General features: G+C 50.8%; 1 protein-coding gene across 2 annotated transcripts in view; it reads left to right on the top strand.

Annotated features, from left to right (window-relative positions):
• The first annotated feature begins 328 nt into the window (after positions 1 to 328).
• The window catches only part of GNG2 (G protein subunit gamma 2), a 100572-nt gene continuing 87637 nt past the window's right edge, over positions 329 to 13263 (top strand). The window contains exon 1 of one of the 2 annotated variants that reach the window (XM_075926192.1): positions 329 to 483. The gene's annotated coding sequence lies outside the window, so the exon portion shown is untranslated. The remainder of the gene's footprint in view (positions 484 to 13263) is intronic. The other variant, XM_075926194.1, reaches the window with a different exon arrangement.

Here is a 13263-nt window from a genome sequence, read left to right on the forward strand (position 1 = left end):
GGCGGGGGGCGCTGTGGGGGGGGCCCGGGAGCGGGGGGGCTGTGGGAGGGGCCCGGGGGCGGGGCGGGGGGCGCTGTGGGGGGGGCCCGGGGGCGGGCGGGGCGGGGGCTGTGGGGGGGGCCCGGGGGCGGGGCGGGGGGCGCTGTGGGGGGGGCCCGGGGGCGGGCGGGGCGGGGGCTGTGGGGGGGGCCCGGGGGCGGGGGGGCTGTCGGGGGGCCCGAGGGCGGGGCGGGGGGCTGTGGGGGGGGCCCGGGGGCGGGGCGGGGGCTGTGGGGGGGGCTGTCGGGGGGCCCGGGGGCGGGGCGGGGGGGCTGTGGGGGGGGCCCGGGGGCGGGCGGGGCGGGCCGGCGAGCGGCGCGGAGCCGGGGCGGAGGAAGTCGGAGCCGCGCCGCTTCCTGTGCCCGGAGGATGAGCGCAGACAAAGCGGGGTGGGGACGCCGCTCCCAGGGCTGCCGCTGAGCCCGCCGCGCCCCGAGCGAGCAGGTAACAGCCCCGGCCAGAGCCCCGGGCGCGCCCAGGCGGGCTGCTCCGTGCAAGCGCCGCTCACCAGCGGGTTCACAAGCGGGTTCACAAGCGCGGCTCACCAGCGTGCCCGGGGGCCAGCGCTGCGCGTGAGAGCCGGGCTGCACGGGGCTGGGGTCGGGGCCGCCGGGGAAGGAGTCGCTGGCCGTGCCCGCCCGGCTGCGATGGCCACGGAGCCGGCAGACTGGCCGGGGGTTGCCGGTGGTTTGCGAGCCAAGGCGGAGCACGGACTCGGTGGAAGCGGGGCGCGCGTGGCTCTCCGTGCAAATGCTCCGCTGGTGCACGGATTTCCGTGTTGTGCCTCCTCGCCCTCGAGGCGGCCCGGGTGGCACCCAGCCTGGCGGGGGAAAGGTGGGGCAGCCCGAGGAGAAGTGCCCGTGGGCTCTGAGCAGAAAGGTGGCCAGAATGCAAAAGGCGTCCGCGTAATTCCTTTCCTAGAGCACTTGCAGGGGAGCGGGTCCGTTTTAATGTGTCTTCTGCTCCCCTTCCCAGTGCCATTCACAACCCGGAATACAGGGAAGGGATTGTCTTGAGAATTCAGATTGTGAAAACAAATAGATGGGGGTGGGGGTGGGGGGTTAAAGATTGTCAGTAAAATGGGATCTTTCCAAAGAGGGCCCTCTCCTCCACAAAGGTTTGATTTAGAATTGCTGATCCTCCCTGAATCAACTCATTTGCCATGGTAGGAAAAGCTTTTTCTTGCATGAATGAGGTCTAGTGTTCCTTTTATTTATTTATTTTGGAAATGGATGGAATTTTCATTTAACTGAAATTAATCCTGCCCCCCCCCAGTCATGATTGTATAGACCTTTATCATATTGCCCCTTAGTCCTCTTTTTTTCAAGTTGAAAAGTCCCAGTCTTATTAATTCATCTCATATGGCAGCTGCTCCATATCCCTAATCATTACATTTATCAAGGTAATGTTGGTAAATGTAAAGTAATTGCATATTGGAAAACATAATCCCAACTATACATATACATATTGCATTTGCTTAGCCATTCCATACCCCCTAATCATTGCATTTATCATCCATCAATGGCTATTAGCCAGGATGGGTAGGAACGGTGTCCCTAGCCGCTGTTTGTCAGAAGCTGGGAATGGGTGATGGGACAGATCTCTTGATGATTCCCTGTTCTGTTCATTCCCTTTAGAGTACCTGGCATTTGCCACTGTTGGGAAACAGGATAACTCAGTAGATGGACCTTTGGTCTGACTCAGTATGGCCAGTCTTACGTTCTCTCCAAAATAGCATAAAATCAAACTCAAGAATTTCAGTCGTACGTAAACGTCTAATTCCCAAGCTCTTTGGTTTAGTATCTTTTGACCCCTTAGTTAAAGTTACCATTGTATACCAAAGATGGACTACCAAAGTATTATCCACACCCTTTCTCCACCTCCTCATGTAGTAGCAGTTGGACAAAGCAAAAAAGAGCATCTGTATAAAAGCTGTGAGTTCAGACTGTTATTTTTCAAAACACATTTTTTTTAACGGGATTTTACAGGAAGTACTGGTGATCTGTAACCATTTAATGAGGGCTAACATGGCAAAGGAGTATTTTTTTGTACATTGCTGTTAGAAGTAAATGCAAAATTATAAATGATATGCAGGTGGAAAAAATGAACTTGGGGAAACTTAATTTTCTGTATTTGTTTTTCAAAGAGTCAAATTGATGAAGCAAAATCCCTTGAAACATGAGCCTTTTTAGCTACATTGATTGAAAATGGATTTATAGGTAAACAAAAATCCCCATCTCTTCCTCCTTTTACTCCCAAGGTATGATTAAAGTTAGAGAATGATAAACTAAAAGGTAATGATCCTTAACATGCATGACAAAAGTAATTGTCATACTGTGATACCTATTGTCTGTAGTTGTTTAAAATTCAGTTTATTGTTCCCATATTTTATTGAAGGATCCAGAGACCGGCATAAAGCTGTATTTTGTTTTGTTTTTTTCCTGGCCAACTCCCAGTCAGGACCCTCCCACTGCTATCCCGAAGACAACACAGAACCACAGCTTGTAGTTCTGCTCAGTAAACAAACCTCTTAGTTGTCAGATAGCTTGGGCCAAAAGATGAACCTGTATTTTGGTGCAGTATAAGGAAAAAGGTTGCTATGTGTACTGGCAGCATCATGTGTGCAGTGCAATAATGGGGCTTCTGTTTATAGTTTGACTGTATTTAACTGGATTTCACTGACTACATTTTGAGACTGAAATTTTAATCCTCTTTTCTGCCATATGGCCAGTGGATGAAATGAAATATAACTCAATTAATTATCCCATAGAAAGCACTCGGGTGAAGTGTGTGTGTGTGTGTGTGAATTGCCTTCCACTCATGGAATATGTGGCGTGTTAGAAGCATTTGGAGCAAAAGCCTGTCTCTAATAGTGTCAAAGAGCCACGCGGATAGTCGTGATCAGTTTAATTTTAAGGCAGTGCTCTGAATGCAGGCCCATGTGCTGTTGAAGCACATTCACAAGGATTATAATAGGCCTTTTCTAATACACCGCCAATCTTTTGCTGAACTGAATAATGCTATCATCACAGCGTTGCAGTGGGTACCGTCCGTTCCTTACCCCATTGTTCCCCATGAATATCGACATACATCAGTACCACCAGCCTGCTGAACAGTTCTGTAAATGCCCCCGTCGTGGTACTGTTTGGACGAGATCCCTCCCCACCCCCCTGTAACTGAGAAGGGATAAAATGTTAGTTATTTTATTTTCTTTTGTTACGTTTCCAACTTCAACTCCCCCTTTTTCAAAAGATGGACTTAAAGAGTTCTGTGTCGGCTCGAAAGCTTCTCTCTTTCAGCAACAAAAGTTGGTCCAATAAGAGAGATTCTCTCACCTTGTTGTGCTAATCTCCTGGGACAGATATGGCCACACAACACTGCAGACTACATAAGGCGTCCTGTCTACATACTAAATATACTTTTTCCGCTCATTGCAGTATTTAGTTACTGTACCATGAGCCTATCAGAAACAAGTGTGGAACCAATGAGTATTTCTGGAATGGGGGATCAGGTCACATAACATCCTCCCCCCGTGTCCTGTTGGTTCTTTAATATATCTTTTACCCTTGCACAAATGCATTTTTCTGCTGTGTCGCAGGACGGAAGAAAGAGCAGGCCTGATTTAGAGAGGGCATTCTGGGTATCAGGGCCATTGGGGAATGTAGTGCAGGATTGGAAGGAGGATACAAAGTGGCACATCAATGCCTGGGTGCAGGATAGTGCAAAACAAGGCTGGAGAGCTAGGGAGAAGCTAGGCTGTGCAGAGCCTTGGTGAGGAATTTGAATTTGATGCGGAATGATCTCTTTTCTCAACTGGGGCTGCTAAATGCTTTTAAATGCTGCATTAGGAAGGTTTCTAAGCAGCATCCAGCAAGGACTTGGCTGGCCCTGTGAGTTTCTTGCTGGGCTGTTTCTCTCCAAAGCACGCTTCGTGCCGCGGTGCTTTTCCATCCCAGTTATTCCCGTGGCTGAACGTTTAGGCTGCTTTACCTGTGGGAATTGCAGTGTGTAGCTTCTGCTGATGTTGGCCAATGGGGCGCTTCATTTCCACTCTCCTGCAACTTTGCCCCCGTCCGTGATGGGGAGGTGTCGTCGGGCAGTGCACAGGAGGGGGAGAAATATTTTTGGCCATGTCTCTTTCAGTTTGAGAAGAGTTCCCCTACCTCCTTTGGGGCAGTAGGTGTGCTGTAGCACCCTCAGTTGTACATGACAATCATACAGAAGGTGGTATGGTATAAGTCAGTGTTTCTCAACTTTTTTTTTATAATAAAGTACCCCTTTTTCAAAACAAAAAAGTACCCCCAGTACCTACAGTTTTCAGACACACAATTTTTTTTCTACAATTGCAACACGTTTGTTGGAACAACTTAATTGTAGCTGGGTGGGCGATGAAATTTTTGGGTGTAAAAAGTACAAAAATAATAAAACTTAAAACAAAAATTCAGTTTTCTCCAAATTTCAGTTGTTGACATGCCCTCCCCCCACCCCGACTTCTCTCGATTACCCCTGAGGGTACTCGTCCCACTGGTCGAGAAACACTGGCATAAGAAGGTCTCTTGAGAAGAAGTGATGAACAGAGCTACTATCACCAGAAAACATGGAACTGTAAGCTATACAGAATCGGGCAAAAAAAGGTCTTGGATTTTGCTGCCCACAACTTGGGAACTCCTCTTGGAATGCGGGCGAGCTGGAGTAGGCGTGTGTGTCTGGACTGGTCCCTCTAGGGAATCTCAGCAGCACTGTGCTTACCCTCTGCTCCCCCCGGGGCTGGCAATTTATTCAGAGCATATTGAGACTGGCTCTCCAGATGCAGAATCAACTCACCTGAGATCTTGGCGTGAGCAAACGTTGCCCTAGTGGGCTCCCGTTCAGCGAGTCGGGGCGCCTCTTCCCCGTGCCAGCTGGAAGCTCTGGGGAGGGCAGGGCTTGTTAATGAAAACCTAGACAGTGCCTGTAAAATACAGGTCGGATCAGACGGGGTCGCACGTAAAGTGCTGCTCTGTCTGAGGCTGTCTGCAGAGACGTGCGTTGACGGGAACCTTGGGAGCTCCTTTGGCTGCCCATTCCAGCTGTGCGGCTCGCCGCAGCTGGGCTCAGCCTGCCCCCGCGCGTCCGTCTGGGTGCCTTCGCCGACAGGTTTGCCAGACGTTTCTTGGACCGCACGAGGAGGCGTTGGCTCGAAATTGGATTCCGCTTTCAGGGAAAGTTCTAACCCTAGTTTCCTCCCTGCTGTTCAGTGTGTCTGCACTTCCTGGTGGCACAGCGCTGCGTCAGGGGTGGGGAGGGGGGGAGTGACGATGCAAGGCGCCCGTACAATCTCGCCGTTTTCTGGAGGACGAGTCAGGTTCTGCGCTCGTTTACACGCCCATGCTACCTGATTGAAGTGACCCCGAGCCATGCTCTGTGCGTAGCTTCATCGCCGCACAGTGGCCAAAACCTGGCAAATCTCTCCCCTAGAGGGGAATCCTGGGGTCTAGAATGACTGTAGCTACTTTTATGCTGATGACTGTGCACACCCAGCGGCCAGCCTCGGATGTGTCCCAAAATAAAGGGGGAACGGACAGGCCTCCACTTCCCTCCAGTGATCGCTAGTTGTCGTAATGGCTCCTTGGGTCCTGCCCACTGGGACGGGTTAGAGTAGCCTAACCCGTAGTAAGAGAGACTGACCTCGTGAAGAGCAGCCCATGTTTCCGCAAGCCCCCTTTGCAGGCTTTGGACAAGCCCAGGCAAGATGGGACATGAGGGGCCAGATCCTACCCGCCTAACGCTTTGATCCAGCCTGCACACGGCATCTGGCTGTTTTCTCATTATATCCTGCAGCTGGTGTCACCGAATTTCCAGGAGGAGGCTCAGAGCAGGATCCTATATAAATGGCTCACAGGCGTGGTGCTACCCTGGCAGGAGACAGAGCTGCGAGCCCTTTAAATAGCCGCAGTAACCCTGGGTGGCTTCCAGGCAATGAGATAGTCCTGGGCCAGGGGCAGGGAGCCCTTTGTTGTGTTATTAATTCAAAGCCTCCAGCCCCAGACAAGTCTGGGGGAAGATTAGTCCCTTGGCCCCGCCCCTTCCATCCCAGGCCCCGCCCATTCTGGAATGTGGCGGGTAGAGCCAGTCCATGACCACGTACCAAAATTCATTGTGGCCCTTCTGCAAAAATTATTGCCCACCCCTAGCTTAGGGTCTAGCTCGGTGCCTTTATCTGCTTGGTCTTTGGCCATTAAGATGGTTTACCAGGATGTGTAAGCAGAATTCATAGACTCACAGAATACTAGGACTGGAAGGGACCTCGAGAGGTCACCGAGTCCAGTCCCCTGCCCTCATGGCAGGACCAAATACTGTCTAGACCATCCCTGCTAGACATTTATCTAACCTGCTCTTAAATATCTCCAGAGATGGAGACTCCACAACCTCCCTGGGCAATTTATTCCAGTGTTTGACTAAATGCACCTGGGCTTTTGTTTGCGAATGGTTTGTCTAGAACGAGCCACCTAGTTTGCTGCCAAAACAAGACTGATGTCAAAGATGTGGAAGATGTAATGCAGAGGGTGGATAGCAAGAAGCATTCGCCATTTCAGCTGGATTTAGGCTAGGGTGACGTTCTGGTCCTGTTTTGGAAGGTGATGGGGCTAGGCCATGGGCGATGAAAGGTCTGTCTGTTTTTCTGGTGAGCTCTACATCATACGTGGATGTGAAGTCACTTAAGACCAGCGTGCCTTTCCATAGCGTGTATCTAGGTGAATGAGTCATGATTTTTACTCCGTATTTCCTTATTTGCCAAGAAAATCTGCTTTCTGTAGATGACAGCTGCTGACTGGCCTTGAGTCTTGTTAGCTAGGACAATAATTGGCAGGTGCATAGGAGAACAGCTGACTCCAGCCTTGGGGAAGATAGACTCAGAAGCGAGTGAAATAGACTAAGTGCTGGGTGCACAGAGCTGTGAGCTTCCACCAAGCAGTGCTGCAGAGAGGCTGGTGAGAGCCAGAGTGGGCATAAGGAGAGCCAAGAGGCCTGGAGGATGCTCCTTTGCTTGCTGTGAGGGGTTGTCAGGGCTACTGAGGCCATAAGCAGTAGAAAGTGGCCTTTTAACAACCAGAGATGGCCCATGGAAGATTTGCTCTGCATAGGGGATCTCTGCTTGCCAAGAGCTGGAGTCAGTGCGGCTGGGTTTGAGGGGGGGGGGGAGATGTTTGCATCCCCTTCATGCCTCATGCTTGGGGGAACAAGGGGATTGTTTTGGGAGTAGGGAGGAAAACTCTTCTACGCCTGGTCCTCCACTGGCGTAAGTTAGAGCTGCTGCCTTGCAATTTTCATTAGTGCCTAGGCCAGGATTAGAGAACTGTAATTGGTTCCTTCTGGGTTCCTCCTCTCCATAGCTGAGTTTGGGCAGAGCGATGAATCTTCCCCCTCCCGTTAGGATCCCCTGCATTGTATTCTCTAATCTAGTAGCTAGCATAATGTTAGTGCTTCTCTTGATTGTTTAGGCCTTTCTTTTAAAATATGACCATGAAATCACAAATGCTTCCCAACCGAAGCAAATATGTTCCCTCTCTCCAATTGAGGAAGCCGCAGGAATCGGATTATAGAGCTGGGATTTGCCTCGATTTACCCCAGATGGCTGAAGTGTCCGAGGATGGCTAAAGCATCCAAGGGGCTTTGTTCGCTCTGCTCACACCCAGAGGGAGGCAGGCCCGGATGCTGTCTCCAGAGAGCACACCAGCAGCGTTTGATGCGTGTGAGGATGATAATTGAGGGAGCAGTCGTCTTGCCAGGCGTGTGTGTGTGTGTGTTTGTGTGTGTGTGTGGTTTTCAACACGGCGGCCAAAAAACCGGCAGGGCGAGGGACCCACTTCTTCTTTTGAAAAATCTGTGAGTCATTTTAAGAGAGAACCAACCTCCAGTACATGTGGTTACCATAGTAATGAGGCCTGGCAAGATGGCTGCTGGTGCCGTGTTGCATCCCTGTTGAAATCTCTCGCTGGGAGACGTGTTGTGTGGACTCTAGGAGGGGGCCCTCGAGGGTTGGGGCCCGATCCTGTATGCCGCACCCAGATTAAAGTCCCCAAGGGAGACAGTGGGAATTTTGCCTTTGTGAAGAGCATGAAATGACCTGAATGGGTTGTACATTTTGCCCTCAGCTGTTGCAAAAGCCACCCTTGCCTGAGATCTACTAGCACACAGGGCCGGGCTGGTGGCCGGGGGACCGTTCATCCCCTGCTTCTCAAGAGAGGGTCAGTTACTGATGGAGTTGAAGTGCTGAAGCAAGGAGATGGGCTGATGGGCAGGACGAGGGGCAGTCCTGCGTGCTGTACAGAGGCTCTTCCCTCCTCCGTTCAGAACAGCATATTGGCCAGCGCCCAGCCTAACCCGCCCCTCTGTTTCCAAGCCCCGGAGCTGGGAAATCTGGCGGTCCAAAGAGCCTGCTTGATGCCCGTGGGACAGGATCGCGGAACGTCCAGGGCCGGAAAGGGATGTGGTTCCCCCGTCTTCGTCCCCCTCCACTCCCGAGCAACAGCTTCATGGCTCGTGCAGGCCATTTCCCCTCAGAAACGGCTGCTGTCTCCCACCCTCACTTGGAGCGTTTTTCCAGGACTGTTCCCTGAGAGACCGAACGGCGCGGGGGCCCCGACTGCTGTTCTCTCACCGTGGCTAAGGCTTCGTTCCGACTTCTCCTTCCCTCCCTTCATCCGCACGGGGTCTCTTTTGCTTTTTGCTGATTGGGGCATCAGTTTGGCAAATCTGGTGCCGGTGTGTTTCCTCTCGCCGCCCTTTCTAAAATCTCATCAGCTGGTTTCTCAGGTCTCACTTCTGCATCAGTGTGTTGCTTTGCTAAACTGCTGGATGGGGGGGTTACACTGCTCTCCTAAGGTAGGAAAGATCGTGCATGGTAGTGATGGAAGGACACCGGCTTAATGCTTTAAATGTGAATGTAGGCAAATGCATCTTTCATTTACTTCCCCCCCCCTCACCCCCCTCCCACACACACATGAAAAGAGAAGATTGAGGGGGGGACATGATAGCCGTTTTCAGCTATCTAAAAGGGTGTCACAAGGAGGAGAGAGAGAACTTGTTCTTCCTGGCCTCTGGGGATAGAACAAGAAGCAATGGGCTTAAACTGCAGCAAGGGAGGTTTAGGTTGGACATTAGGAAAAAGTTCCTAACTGTCAGGGTGGTGAAACACTGGAATAAATTGCCTAGGGAGGTTGTGGGATCCCCATCTCTGGAGATGTTTAAGAGCAGGTTAAATAAATGTCTGTCAGGGACGGTCTAGACAGTATTTGGTCCTGCCATGAGGGCAGGGGACTGGACTCAATGACCTCTCGAGATCCATTCCAGTCCTGGTATTCTATGTTTAATCGTCAGCATTGTGACGAAAGTTCCTGTTTGAATGTCACCAGAAGGGACGTCAGCATGTGGACAACTATACAATTCACAATGAGACTTGGCTTATCGGTTAATTTTGTTGACTACATGCACTCCCCATCCCCCTCGGCCCCCTTACTGCCTTACGGTCTCTGTAACAGGGGGTGGGCAGGCGGGAGCTATTAAGCCAGCTCCCCATGAGCACCGGATCCCGTGGGCTGCCTGTCTGTCCCCACCCTCGCGCTGCTGCCTCTGAGAGGCAGGAGCTGATATGCATGGGGAGCTGGCTCCGCAGAACTCCCCCCGTCCCGCTGTCTCCCACAGAGGCAGTTGGCGGTGCAGGGGGAAGGCTGCCACAGATTAACCTCTGTCCATGGCAGGCTCAGGCTCGCTGTGGACAGAGGCTGCTCCGGGAATTACTGAATAGTCGTGTAACCTTTAAAATGTGATGAGGTTACACGATTGTTCAATGACACGCTATCTACCAGCTCCAATCACTAGGACTGTGCTCTCTGCCAGATTTGGACGATAGCCTGAAACAGTAGCTTTGGGAGGTGTGAGCGCTTTACTCCCACTAATCCCATGAATTCGAAAAACTAATTCCAAGTGATGAAGACTAAAATTTCAGTTGCCGTAGGAAGGCCAGGATCCCTGGGCAAGCCTCTCATTGGCATCCGTGGGAGACCTGCAGGTGATTTAGGATGTAGTAGTCCTAAGTCGATACCCCCTGCTCACGGGCCACAGTTAAACATGGAATTTGGCTCTTGCCTCTGAATAAATTTTATGCCATTCCTGTAAATGTCACTGTTTCAGACTGTTACAGACACAGGCGCCAACTCGTGTACTGCCATGGGGGCGTGTGACTGTGGAGGAGGGAACAGTTCCGCGTCATTTGCATCTGGTACTCTGCCTCCAGCCAGAGTTTTGCAATCGCCTAAGCAAACATTCCAGCACTTACAAAAAGCTGGCCAGCTTTCAGCTCCTCACCTAACTTATAGCAGGAAGTCAGGTAAAAGCTTATGCTCCCATGAGCTTGCACCGAGCAGGAGTGGCAAACAGGCAAACAGGTGCTTGGGAATTATTTATGTTGTTCAGACCTTTCCTCTTTTCTAGCTGCTGCTGTTGCACTGCTTCTTTTTTTTTTTTTTTTTTTTTTTGGTTTCTTATTCAAGTCAGTTTCTTCTTATCGCAGTTTACAGTCATGACGGCTGGGAAGTCCTAACGAAATGAGGCGATGCCTCTGTAGAATGCTGAGGCCGGATTGGATATGCCTGCAACGCTTTGCTAGGGAAAGGGGTGTCTCATGAGAATCTGGCTGTTTAAAATAAAGCCCTGTTGCCTTTGTGGAGAGTAGAGATGTAAAATTTCGAATAATTGGCTAATCGAATAGTCGATGCAGTTTGCATCGATTAGTCAATAAGGGCACCTCCACCTTTGCAGGGTAGCAGCAGCCCCAGGACTGTTGCTACACTTCAAAGGCGGAAGCGCTGTGGGGCGCATGGGCCTAGTGGGGGAGTCAAGCAGTCCCCACTGGCCCTGTGCTCCCCATGGCGTTTCAAAGGAGCAGCGCTGCATGGATCCTAGGGTCAGCTGGGGACTCCACTTGATGCCTGGCTCCACATGATGCTGCCTTTTTGAAACACTGGGTTCCACACAGCGCTGCCGCTTTGAAATGCTGCATGCAGCCCGGGCCAGCTGGGGACTCCCTGCTGACCCCAGGCTGCATGTGGCATTTCAAAGCGGCAGTGCCGCTCCACACGCTGCTGCTTTGAAATACCCCTTCCTTTCTTTTTGATAGAGGCAGCAAGAGAGGGAGTGACTAGTTGACTAGTGTGTCAATTGCATTTGCTGATCGGATAGTCAACTAGTCATCCACATCCCTAGTGGAGAGCCAGGCCTGACCACTCAGATGCATGATTGCATTCTCCCAGAGTGTAATGCATGGGGCAGGGGTGCCCCTTCATGTAGGCATCTTGCAGCAGCACCTCTACGTACAAATCTAATCAGCAGAAGTCAGAGGTAGAACTGCTGCTTCTCAAGCAAGTGCTCTGTGGCTGTGCTAAAGTACCGGCTGTTGGGGTTTGAGTTGGTCAAGACAACTCCAGCCAGAATTCACGCTCTGCCAGTGAAAATGTGCTTTTATTTAAGACCGAGAAACAGAATACCCATCATGGGCAGGAGCGGGAGGGGGGGTTACATTAGTGCAACTTTGTGGTGAGCAAAGCATCAGTAAATACAGCATAACGGAGCCCACACCAGGCATAACCTGGGTCTTTTGTTGTTTCTTACTCTGTAAACTTGCCTGGCTCTAAATAAAATATTAATATTAATGCAAATACTATGTATACCCCAGGGAGGCGGGTGATGGTTGCTGTGGGAACCAAGACCTTGAATTTCCTGACCGATGTGTAGAAAACCTCACTCATCACTTTGTATTAGCAGGTTTTGGTGCTTTCCTTTTCTGACGGCCAATCAGTGATGAGAGAGGAGACCTTCCAAGGCTCGCACCAAACACCTATTGCAACTCTGATTGCAGCTAGGGTCTCACCCATTAAAGTCCTTGGGAGTATTTCCTGGACTTGGGATCAAGCTCATAATTAGTAGATTACGGTTGTTTGGAAGTGGAGCTCGCTCCAAAGCTTTGAGGGCTTGGAGAGTGCAGGAGCCAGAGGCAAACCATTCCCAGCGTTGGGTTTCGAGGCCAAAGCCCAATTGACGAAGTCTGAAAAACCCCAAACCACTTTGGTTTTGCTCACTGTTCCATCTAGAGCTTCCCAGCGTGTTGTGCTGTTAAACAGCTAGTGTCCCACAGGGCACAGCGTCGTCTGAATTTTGGACAGCCCCATCGCTTGTGTTTTCTTTCCGGGCACATCCAGGTCGTGTGTCCTCATGGAGGGCCTAGATCACGGCGCATTTAAAAATACATACTTGGAGATGTCTCCGCTCAAAGGCAGTCTCTTTAGATTGAGATTAGCCATGGAAAACACATTCTGCCTGCCTGCTCACTTCACACAGTGAATGAGCAAATGGAGTTGTACCAGGCTTTACAAACAGATATCATCTGCCTGCTGAACGCTTCCCGCTGACGGAGCAATGTGCGTACTGTGGCTGCTGCTGCTTATGCCCAGTCAAATTAGTTTTCCCCCTTATCTTGCCCCCTCCCCCTTTCCTGGTTCCCCTCACCCATTCACGTTCTTCCATTGTTATCGCGCCTCCTCATTGTCGCTCAGTCTAGTTAGTTTGTTGGAGAAAGGATCAGAAGCTGAGGTTGTCTCTGGCCTGGGTGATGCAGATTAGACGCGATGATCGTAACGATTCCGTCTTTTCCTCAGCATCCCGGAGTCCTGTGTTAAGGTGGTTTGCTCTTTGTGGGAGAGTTCATCTGTTACCCATGCACAATGGGACTCTCATTGCTGCTTGAGGCCCGGAGGCGCTGCAGCAATATAAATCCATACTCATTATAATTAATAATCAACTAGACAAGTACAAGCCCAAGAGATTTTTTTTTTTTACGAGCACTTGGAAATGGGGTTCTTAAATTGAAGTGTCCTCTCAGTCGTAATTAGCATTCAGACTTGCCAAACTATAATAGTATCAATATGTTTTGAATGTGGGTCTACTAACATGGATGACAGCATCTTCCTGGTGCCAGGAGCAAGCCACTGACTATCCAGCGATTTTTAAAACGACTCGTCCTTGGCACCTTAGAAACTAACAATATGATCCTATGGAGCGGAGAGCCTCTAAGGTGCCACAGGACTACCCATTGTTTTTAAAGTTACAGACTAATACGGCGACCCCTCCGACCCTGATTAGAATACTCCGAGAGGTTGAAAGTGAAAGTCGTCCTGGAGCAAGTCATGA

Source organism: Pelodiscus sinensis, chromosome 4 (assembly GCF_049634645.1).
Source record: "Pelodiscus sinensis isolate JC-2024 chromosome 4, ASM4963464v1, whole genome shotgun sequence".
NCBI classification, from domain to species: domain Eukaryota; kingdom Metazoa; phylum Chordata; order Testudines; family Trionychidae; genus Pelodiscus; species Pelodiscus sinensis.